The 10754-nt window shown below is 33.6% G+C and overlaps 2 long non-coding RNA genes across 3 annotated transcripts; one reads left to right on the top strand and one right to left on the bottom strand.

Annotated features, from left to right (window-relative positions):
- Window positions 1-308: 308 nt before the first annotated feature.
- Window positions 309-1316, bottom strand: LOC105781179 (uncharacterized). Of its 2 annotated transcripts, XR_001129544.2 has the most exons (3): window positions 1133-1316; window positions 603-822; window positions 309-506 (listed from the first exon to the last, which is right to left on the bottom strand). It is a non-coding gene; the product is annotated as an uncharacterized LOC105781179 (long non-coding RNA). The 2 variants fall into 2 exon arrangements; XR_001129543.2 differs by lacking the exon at window positions 1133-1316 and having other exon boundaries at window positions 603-1120.
- Window positions 1317-4678: 3362 nt separating this feature from the next.
- On the top strand, window positions 4679-7599 carry LOC128035995 (uncharacterized). Its single transcript, XR_008192719.1, has 4 exons — window positions 4679-4914; window positions 5857-6024; window positions 6127-6917; window positions 7054-7599. It is a non-coding gene; the product is annotated as an uncharacterized LOC128035995 (long non-coding RNA).
- The last annotated feature ends 3155 nt before the right edge of the window (window positions 7600-10754 follow it).

The raw sequence follows: 10754 nt of genomic DNA on the forward strand, positions 1-10754 counted from the left end.
GGATAGTGTTCCACTTTGTGGTTGGTTTGTATAAATTTCACTTTGTGATTTAGCGGGTAATATGCCCATGGCTCGACAATATAAAAATGTATATACACGAGTGGTGCACTTGTTAAAGTTCATGAACTTAGTAATTGGGGGTAATGCCAGAGATAAACTTTTCACGTTTCAGTCATACATAATATGCCTTTTGAATGCATGCAACTATTGCAATCAAAGAACTTGACTAAGAATACCCGATTGAGTTTTGTGGAGAAAATAAATGACCAATGAAAACAAAGGGGAAAAAGACAAGTCAAGAGACGTGATAGATGCATGTAACTTAATTATAGTCACACAGTGTAGTGCAAGCTTGTCCAATTACTAGCATAACACAATGGTTCCTTCATGGAGAAAGAATAACAAGATAGAGTAGCCTGTGTCCATACCAACCCTCAAGGAACTAACCGCGATAGAATTCAATCCCATCCATAATTGCAATTATGTTCTGAATATGACATTATAACCTGCAGCAACATGGAAGATGAATGAAACAAAATTAACGTCATTATCTCAAAGGAAGCATGGAGCAAAGTATTTAAAGTTATATGATCAAAATCTACCTTATTTATCAGCATTTTCTTGAGATAAGAAACACCAGAACAAAAATTCAACTTACAATCCATAGCGTTCCGCGCTGCAAGTTTTTGAACCCGCATTAGATTGTACAATTTCTCTCTAATCAAATTTGCTACAGATTTGGCTGCAATAAGCTTGTGCCCCCGAGTACCCTTCTTTGGCATATTATCAAACAGTGTGCGAGCTTCATCAATGGCCTATATTCTGCATACATATCAACAAGCACTCATTGTGTTCATGCCTCATTAGTTAATTCAACAGGGGACAAAAACCAACAGTTGCTCATTGGCCAACAACAATTAAGAAATGTATCAATGATTAGAACCACAGAATTGAAGTTAACTCAAGCAATTATAACTCGCTATCAAAAGAACGAATCCCAACACTCGAATATCAAATTAAGAAAGGTGTAATATGGTTAGCTAAAAGAAAAGACTGAATATATCCAAAGCAAACCCAGCTGTAAAGAATATAGCACTATAAGGGGAGAAATAAAAAAGGTTTGGGATCATACTGTTTTATTTGATTACTTTCCTAAGTACATCTGGAAGTATATCAACTAGTTAACACATATTAGCGACAAACTTCATTCACCATATTTGGATCATAACAAGGGGAAGGGGCATGCCCAAGAGGTAGCATCGAAAAGATACCCATTGCTTGGTGACAAGAATTCACTAGCCCAATGTTGACACCATTTTTTGGATGAAAACGGGGTCGACTTGGATTTTGAAAATAAAAACGGGAGTCGCCACCAATCCTTTTTGAGGTGTGATTGGGTTACCTTGAAAAAGGTTGTTTTTAATAAATAATTTAATTTTATTAAAACAACGGTTTTTGTCCACGAAATTTAGAAAACGGGTTCGGGAGTCGGTAAGCACGAGGAAGGATTAGCACCCTCGATACGCCCAAAATTGGTACCTTAGTTGATTACTTAATGTCTTAACGTCGAAAATTGAGAATTTTGGAAAATTTTAAAAATACGATCTTTATTTTAAAACGTTGAAAATTTTCAAGAAAAGGGCATGTTTCACGTTATTCGAGAAAGAGAATCATATCCAGTAAATTAGAACACAATGTCTCGAATTCCCGATTCGCGAATGAAAATGCTTGTTCAAAAGATATTTAACTATTTTGGATAAAAAAAGGGATCACGACCAGTAAGTTAGGACACGATCCTTTTTTAATTCTCGATATCGTTTAAAGCTTGAGTTTGACAAGAATCGTGTAAAAAAAGAATATTCAATTGTTTAGATCAAATGAAGAAATCGCAACCCAATACGTTAGGGCACAATTTATCAAAATATTAAACATTGAATATTGCATTTATTTCGAAAAATCCTCGTTTCGAGAAAACAACGTGTCACATCCAATGCGTTAGGACACAACATATTGAATTCTCGATAACGAGCTTTTTATCATTTTTTAAAAGAGTAATATCGATTATTTAAGTTCAACGAAGAAAGTCGGAACCCAATACGTTAGGGCTCGATTCTTTCGAAGATTCAAAATACCGAATATTACTTATATTTTTAAAATTTTTTTTTTGAAATAAAAAAATGGGTGTAATGGAATGATGATGATATAAGCAAAATAATACAAGCAACAATAAAAAAGGACACATAAAAAAAATTATACATGAAATAATGAGTAAATAAAAGAACTAAAGCATTTCATAAAAAATAATGATAAGCAAATAAATAAATATCAAATAAAACAATCAATAACAACATGAATTATAAAAATGAAATATTTATGTATGTGCATCTATATATTTAAATTATAAATTATAAATTATAAATTATATGAATGTATATACATATAAAAAAACAAATATGCATATCTATGTATATATATATAAATTATAAAGCATAAAAACATAAGTATGTATATATATAGATATAAATTGAAAAATATATACGTACATATATATGAACTGTAAAGTATATATATATAATATAAGTAATTATATCTATATAAAATAAAATAAAAAAGAGGTTATGTACGTATATATATTATAAATATGAATGTATGCGCATATATATAGATGTAAAAATAAAGCTAAAAATATATATATATTACTAATTAATGTATTAAATATAATAGTAACAAATAGATAAAAGGAAAATAATAATAATAATAATAATAATAATAATAATAAAGTTAACAAAAATTGACTAAATAATAAAAGATGCTAAAAAAGGCATTAAATCGAAATGAAATAAAACATATAGGGCCAATTCGAAATAAAGGAAAACGAAAAGGATCCAATTGCGACGCGCGTAAAAAGGGAAGGACCGAAACAGAAAATAAACTCAAAGTTCTAAAACGCAGCGCCTCAATGGACTAAAATGAAACAAAAGTAAAATCTTAGGGCTAAATCAAAATAAAAGAAAACAACAAAATAGGACCAAATTGTAATGCGCTGAAAAATGGGAGGGACTGCGCACGAAAATAACCCCTTTTAAGAAAACACGCGGATCCTCCCCTTTGGGTCGGGTCACATGCATGGTCGAGAACAAAACAGCGTCGTTTGGCACGACCTAAGGGTAAAACGGCGTCGTTTCGATCTGGGTATTTAAACCCAACTTTTCTGAAAAAATTCATTTTAACAGACCCTTTAGAAAAAAATTTCAGAAACCCTACATTTTCCTCTCAAAAGCTCAGCTTTCAGGGTTCCAAACCCCCCGTCACGCCGGCCGTCGGCCTAGCGCGCCACCGTCGCGCCGGCCACCGCGTGATCCAAAAAGGTAAAATTTTTATTTTATTTTTTAATATTTTCGCAAATATAAACTGTTTATAATAAAAAAGTATATGTATAAAAATAAAAACGGGTATAAAAAGAAAAGAGATGCGAAATGAAAAAAGAAAAAAAGAAAAAAACCTTGGAGTAAATCTGTTTTTGTTTTTTTATTTCTCTGCTAATGTTCTTTTTTTTTACAAAAAAAACGGAAGGGAGCCCCTGTTACAAGAATGAAGTTCGCCCCCCTGATTACATATTTGTTTTTTCTGTTATGGGTTTTGGGCTAGGGTTTGTTTGTAGATTTGGATATTGGGCCATGGATTATGTTGGGTCTGCTTGGTGGGTTTGTAGGTTGTTTTGTAATGGGCTTTGGGGTTTGTTTGGGTTAAGGTTTTGTTGGGCCTGGTTTGATTTTGTGAGGCCCGGGCTAAATTTGGGCTGTACACCCAAGAGTTTGGAAACTAATATTTGGATAAAGAGTGATTATAATTTAATATCACTAGTAGCAGCAATTACTTTCAAGTAGAGTAAAAAAGAGAAAAGAAAGCAAATGCCCAAAAGTTAAGTTAAAGCGGCATGAGAATTTAGCTTATGCACTATAAAGATGCTTGTGGTGATTGGACTTTCACGATGTGAATCTAGCATACAAATAATAGCATCTGTACTAGAGATATATAATAATAAACCCGCAATTACCAGCCAATGAGCCAAGAGGCAAAGGGTGCCCAATTTCGGCCAGCAGGCCTAGCACTCCAATGATAAAGGCCACCAGAAGTTGGGTAAGAGGAACAGATTCACCATTGATAACCCAACAAATATGGTGAACCCACCAGCTATAAACCAACTACAAACCAAAGAGATTGGTCCACCAAAAGTCAACCCAGTTTTGTTGTCGAGAGTGGTGATACCAGTGGGCACTGATATGATGCAAAACGAAAACGCAAAATTTGAAAACACCAATAAATCACGCTTGACCTCCTGTTTGTAGCAAAGCTCTTTGAGGCGGGACTGCCCTGAATCCACCATTTTCAGTTGTATGAGATGGAAGACATTTAATTGAACAACTCCACCATGCCCAATTTTGCAGAAAGTAACACAAATTTCTAACACTCATTTTTATACAAAATGGAATACCACGTACTGCCATTTTATCAAAAACGTGTAATCATTTTGTCAAAGAAATATTACCTTTCCAACCAATGTTGGCTTGCAAGGAAGCATTACGGCAATTGTTAATTGGATTGTTGGGTCATCCATATCTTAGGCCCCGTTCTCATTTGCGTTTTAGAAGGACTTCTTCAATAAAAAGTCCTTTTCTCTTAAAAGGAACGAAGAACGGCTTCCATTTTAGAAAAAAAAATAGCCATCGGAGAAGTCCTTTTCTCCAGATGAAGAAGTTAAAATTTTCTCCTTTTCTTCAGCCAAAAGTGCTTTTGGCTGTTAATTTCCATTTTATCCCCCCAAAAACCGTTCTTCCCTCTGGTTCTTTGCCTGAAATATCAAGTTCTTTGCGTTTGTTTCTTTTCCTCTGGTTCTTTGTTCCTCTTCCGCCGGTGAGTTTCTTTTCTTCTTCTCTTTAATTATTCATTCTGCTTTGTTTTTAGTTGTTTTCTGATTGTTTAGGGTTTAGCAAAAATTTTACAGAAATTTTACATTCTTCTATTGTTCACCATCTCTCTATTGAATTTGCTTCGGGTTAGAACCCCAACTCATGGATTCATTAAAAGCGCTTTGTTTAATAGGCACGATAATTCTGACATTTGAGTTGATGAAATCGGTATGAAATTGGATTTCGTTTGGGCACCTTATGTATTTGCATCGCCACTTTTGATTTATTTGCATCGCATTATTGAACAAAATCGATACTTCTACATTTTGATGTTAACTTCTACAATTACCTCATTCATCTTTATGCCTTTGTAATTTGACGAACATATTTTTTCCTTTCCTTCTTTAATTACTAGGCCATTTCGTTTCTCGATCTTTTCGGGTCACAAAACTCAATATGGCAAACATCGGATTACATCTCGGATGCTCTCTTCGTTGCACTTTCTATCATGGTTTAGGGTCAAAAGCTTCTTTGAAGCGGTTTTACGTGAAAATGCCACAATTTTGTTTATTTTACTAAAGAGGATTTGGCTAGTCAAAGTAATTGTGATTCATGTTAATGGAAAGTTGCCTTTTAATTAATTCCATATACAGTGAGATCGAGTAGAAACTAAAAGACTTTGGTTATAGTCTTTCCAAAAGCGGAAGATTTCGTTTCTACTTACTCCTCCAGTGTGTATTCTTTTTTCGTTTAAGTTCACTGAATTTATTATTTGATGAAATGTTTTCTTGGAAATTTTGCTGCAGAGTGTTTTTGTAACGTTGAAGTTTTCTTAATGAATATACATCTTCCAATTTGTGTTTTTCTAATTAGTTTTTATATTAAAATGGTATGCTATGAGATATTCATAGAGCCTCTAATTAGTTCACAAATCCTACAATGGCAGGCTGCGAAGAAGCATTTGAATCAACGTATTCAGAACCTGGATGGTAAAATGGAAACACAGAAAGAAATCTTGAAGAGCATTCAAACAAGTGTAAGTGCACATGTGTTTCCATCTTTGACATCATAGCCAGATTATCTCCTCAATTAGAAGCATTTGAAACAACAGCGTGTAAGTCGTAACCAGTTGCACTCTTTTGTTTATTTAAAGTATTCTAGTGCTGCTTTTGCTAGCATATGCTTCACTCTAATGCTCGTTTAATTGGTTTTTCAGGCATAGTTGAAGTTGTTGTTATGCTGGTCACAACTGCCTTGGTGACACTTGTAATGCTTCTGTGGCAGACCAATTTGCTTATGGCTTTGTGTTTACATAATGCATTACTTTATATCTAATATGCTGGACATTGATATGATAGAATGTTTTTTCAATTTTAAAACTGTATGAGCAAAATGAAATGGACTAGGATACTGCAAAGGAGTAATCACTTTGATAATAAGTATTATTTAATGAAATCTTCTACATATTCCTTAATGTTTTTGTCATTGAGTTTAAGTTGGATTATAGATTCAATTGTATTTATTGTTCCTTGATTGTGTTGTGTTGCATGTATGTACTAAAATCCCCCAGCATTGCATCAATATCAGATTGTTATTCATGTCACATGATGAATGAGTAGTTTTCAAGTTTCTTAATGAAGTCAATCAAAGTGGAGAGCAGCAGTGTTCCTATGAGTTGTATTTCTTTGCACAGGTCATACAGTAGCCACTAAAAATGGGAAGTAAAGGTCGAATTCCACCCCCTCATCTAAGGCGTCCTCTCCCAGTTCTTTATGGGAAGTAAAGACTTACTACAACGGGTGCTTGAGTGCCATATGCGGGTGTGGATTGGTCAAAGCTTTCCAAAAGACTTACTACAACGACTATGGAGGTGGTGCTAATGAGCACCAAAGTGGGTTCAACAAGGGCACTGGTTTAGGTGCTGAGATCATTGGTACCTTTGTTCTTGTCTACACCGTTTTCTCCACCACTGATCCCAAGAGGAATGCTAGGGATTCCCATGTTCCTGTATGTACTCTTTAATCCACTCATCATCTCTTCAATATCTTTTTTTATATGTGTATATATCAAGTTAGGGTTTAAATCTGATTATTAATAATAAAACTGGGAGTGATTAAATTTTGGCATGTGTAAAACAAACCAGGTGTTGGCACCACTCCCTGTAGAATTTGCAGTGTTCATGGTTCACCTTGCCACAATACCAGTCAATGGGACTGGTATCAACCCTGCTAGGAGCTTTGGAGCTGCTGTGATATACAACAAAGTGGAGGTTGATCAAAACACTCATCATGCAAAGCTAGTAAATATCCCAGGAAGCTACACAAAGTCTGTCGAGTAAATTTTTTTTTGGCTATTTTGGTATAGTGTTTTTTTTATACATATATGTAATGCTATTTTAGTATAGTTGACTCGTAGGTGTCATTCTTTGAAGAATTTTTTCCGATTTGTACACTTCTTTTAGGAACTGATCTAGAAAACAAGAAGCTTGACCTTGAAATCCGATTTTATAGTGGTACAATTTGTAGATGAAGATATAGAAAATTGTCTTTCCCCTCTGTCTTGATGATTCAGTTTTTGCTGATATCTGGGAATGAATTTGCTTTTATATGTGTATTGTTCATCATGTTCCAGAACACTTGATATTTCTTGGTACAGATTATGCATTGACCTTTTGATTGTTCTTGCAAAATTCAATGTTTTCAGTGCTTGTGTTAAAAGTTGGTCTTACTGAAGAAAGAAAAGCCAACTCCTATTTTAATATTGATGGATTGTTGAACTCCTTAAATGTTATTGTATGATTTAGATAATATTGATGGATTGTTGAAATCCTCAAATATAAGTATTGTATTAACCAAATTTCATTTTCATATGCTTATCAAATATAAGTATTGTATTAACCAAATCATTTATTGAATATAACCAAATCATTTTCATATGCTTATCAAATATAGCATCTAGTTTAATGAATTCACTTTAAATTGTAAATGCAATTGACAAATTTTAGTATTTATATTTGGTATATAAATATTATCCCTTTTAAAACTTTAATCCAAATATATGTAATATTTTAATTAGTTAGGTTTATGTTTTCTATGTTATGTTAGTATATAATATGAGTTATATATTCAAATACATTTTAAAATAAAATAATACAAATGTGTTAAAAGCATTAATTAAAAATAAAAATAAATTTTATAATAATACAATCGTGTCAATATCTAATTACAAATATTTATTTTTATATTTAAATATTTAAATATAGTTTATATATTCTAATTAAATTTTATAAATAATTAATATTAATTACTTAGAAATATTTAAAATTAATATTATATATTAAAATATTAACAATAAGTTATAATAAATTATTTTTTATATTTTGCTAAAATATCATAATATTAACTAATTTGAACATTATTTAAATACATATTTATTACTTTATAATCTCATGTCTAAAATGGACATTTTATTCTTCAAAAGCACTTTTTGACAGCAATGCCAAACACTCAAATTTCTCAAAAGCAGTTCTCCAAAGCACTTCTCCAAAGCACTTCTCAAAAGCAATAAAGAACTGGCCCTTAGTCGGCACCAGCGTCGGAGGAGATTTAGGACTAGTGCATATTGCCCATAAATAATACACAATAATTGTTTTGTATGTTGATTATGACTTCGCATCATTTTTTATTTTTTATTATTTTCCTCGTGTGTAAATGTTCTGACAGGAATACCAAAATCAGCAAGCTTTAGTGCATTGGTACGACGACCTATCAGCAAATTTTGAGGTTTTAGATCTCGGTGAAGAAGCCTATGAGAATGACAATAAGCAATGCTAGGGAGAAATTAATAAAGGAATGTTTTTATCATTCGTGGACCTTTCCCAAATTCTGGACATATGCTTTAAATCCAAGTCTAGATATTCAAATACCAAATATAAATGCTTCTCACTGTGCACTACATCTTGCAACCTGACGATATTTCCATGTTGCATTTCCTTCAAGAGAGATTTCGCTAGGAACACCCTCGTCTTCCTGCTCTAAGAAAATCTTCTTCGAAGCAAGGATACACGACATTAACAGAGATGGAGAAAGAGAAAAGGGGACAATGTCTAAGAAACCGGTTCATCCACTTTAAAACCTAGAGCACTCAGGCAGTAGTGGTAGAAGGGTTACTGTATTAGAATTTTTTTTTTTCACTAGGTATTTATTGGAGCGATACCGAGTTTTAAAACTGCTCTATAACCAGGACGAATATCAAACCCTCAACCATTTATTATGGTAAATGTATTAGAATTTTTGCGTGACCCTTGGAGTATTTATATATTACTAATCATACTACTTAATGGTAAATACACCAACAGCCACTCAACTTTGATGTAGTTGATAAAATAATAACTTTAATTTCAATTTCGTCACTCACTCAACTTTCAAAAAATAACAAATCGGTCACTATTGTTACAGACATAATAGAAAGCTAGGGTGGCCCATTAACTTGCCATGTTGGCATCCCACGTGGAAACAACGGCCTCTACACCATCTCGGTTAACTTGCAATAGTAGAAGAAGAAGAATAAAGAAAAAAAATCCCCCTTTTCCTTTCAACAACAATCGTTTCTCCTCTTCCACCTTTTCCCTTCTAAACCAGCGCTCCTCTTTCTCCACTGCTGCCCTACTCGACTTCACTGACGAACAAACCGTCATCTCCAAAGATGATTTCAACGATATTGGGGTCATCATTTGGCTTGTTTGGGCAGTGTTTTTACGTGAATCATCGTCATTTTGTTCAACAACGACATGCACGAGATTCGTGACTTTTTCTAGGACGGGATTCCTTACAGAGGTGCTTCCTAGTTGCGAGAGGAGCCTCTTGACTCCGTTTGGGTACATGTCATTTTTGTGCTTGCTTGCAGCGGTTTTAATCGTTAGCATCTTGAACGCTCTTAGGGACGTTGTTTCGGAAGCTAGTTATAATGCCAAAGCTGTGTTGGGTTCTATTCTGAAAGCTTTAGCAGCTTGTGTCACGCTCGGGACTGGTAATTCCTTAGGACCTGAAGGTCCAAGTATCGAGATTGGTTCCTCAATTGCTAAAGAAATCTATTCTCTTTTAGATAAAAATTCTCATACCAAGCTCTCCCTTTTGGTTGCTGTAATGTCATCTGGTTCGTTTTTGAAATTTTAGACAATAATTCGTTTGGAAATGAATCTCTTTAATTAATTTACTTTGTTCTATATGTATCTTTAGGTTTCAATGTCGTCATTGCTGGTTGTTTTTTCGCTGTTGAGTCAGTTTTGTGGCCATCATTGTCAGCGAATTCATCAATGTCACTTACTAACACAACTTCGATGGTAATTCTCAGTGCAGTTATCACTTCCGTGATCTCTGAAGTTGGTCTTCTTCTTCTTCTTCTTCTTCTTCTTCTTTTATTATTAGGTTTTTTTTTCAATTTCTTCTTGAATTGGGTGGGTTTCCACCATGGACATATCCAACGTGGCTAGTTAACTGGCCACGTCATCTCGTTAACTGGCCACTGCATCTGTCCCGTTAGGTTTGTAACGGAAAATGTTAGTGGGTGACTGATTTGTCACTTTTTGATAACGTTAGTGATCGATTTGTCATTTTTCGAAAGTTGAGTGATTGAATTGAAATCAAAGTAACTGTTCTGTCAGCTGCATCAAAGTTGCGTTATTGCTGGTGCATTTACCCTAAACAAAATAATCTTTTTTAAGAAACAAAATGTTAAAATAAGCTCTATTTTGTTATAAAGAGAAAAGCAAAAGAGAATATGTATTTTTATTAATCAATATGAATATTTATAATGCTTTCTCAAAATCTATATTTATAAATGTAA

This window comes from Gossypium raimondii, chromosome 13 (genome assembly GCF_025698545.1).
Source record: "Gossypium raimondii isolate GPD5lz chromosome 13, ASM2569854v1, whole genome shotgun sequence".
In the NCBI taxonomy this organism is placed as follows: domain Eukaryota; kingdom Viridiplantae; phylum Streptophyta; class Magnoliopsida; order Malvales; family Malvaceae; genus Gossypium; species Gossypium raimondii.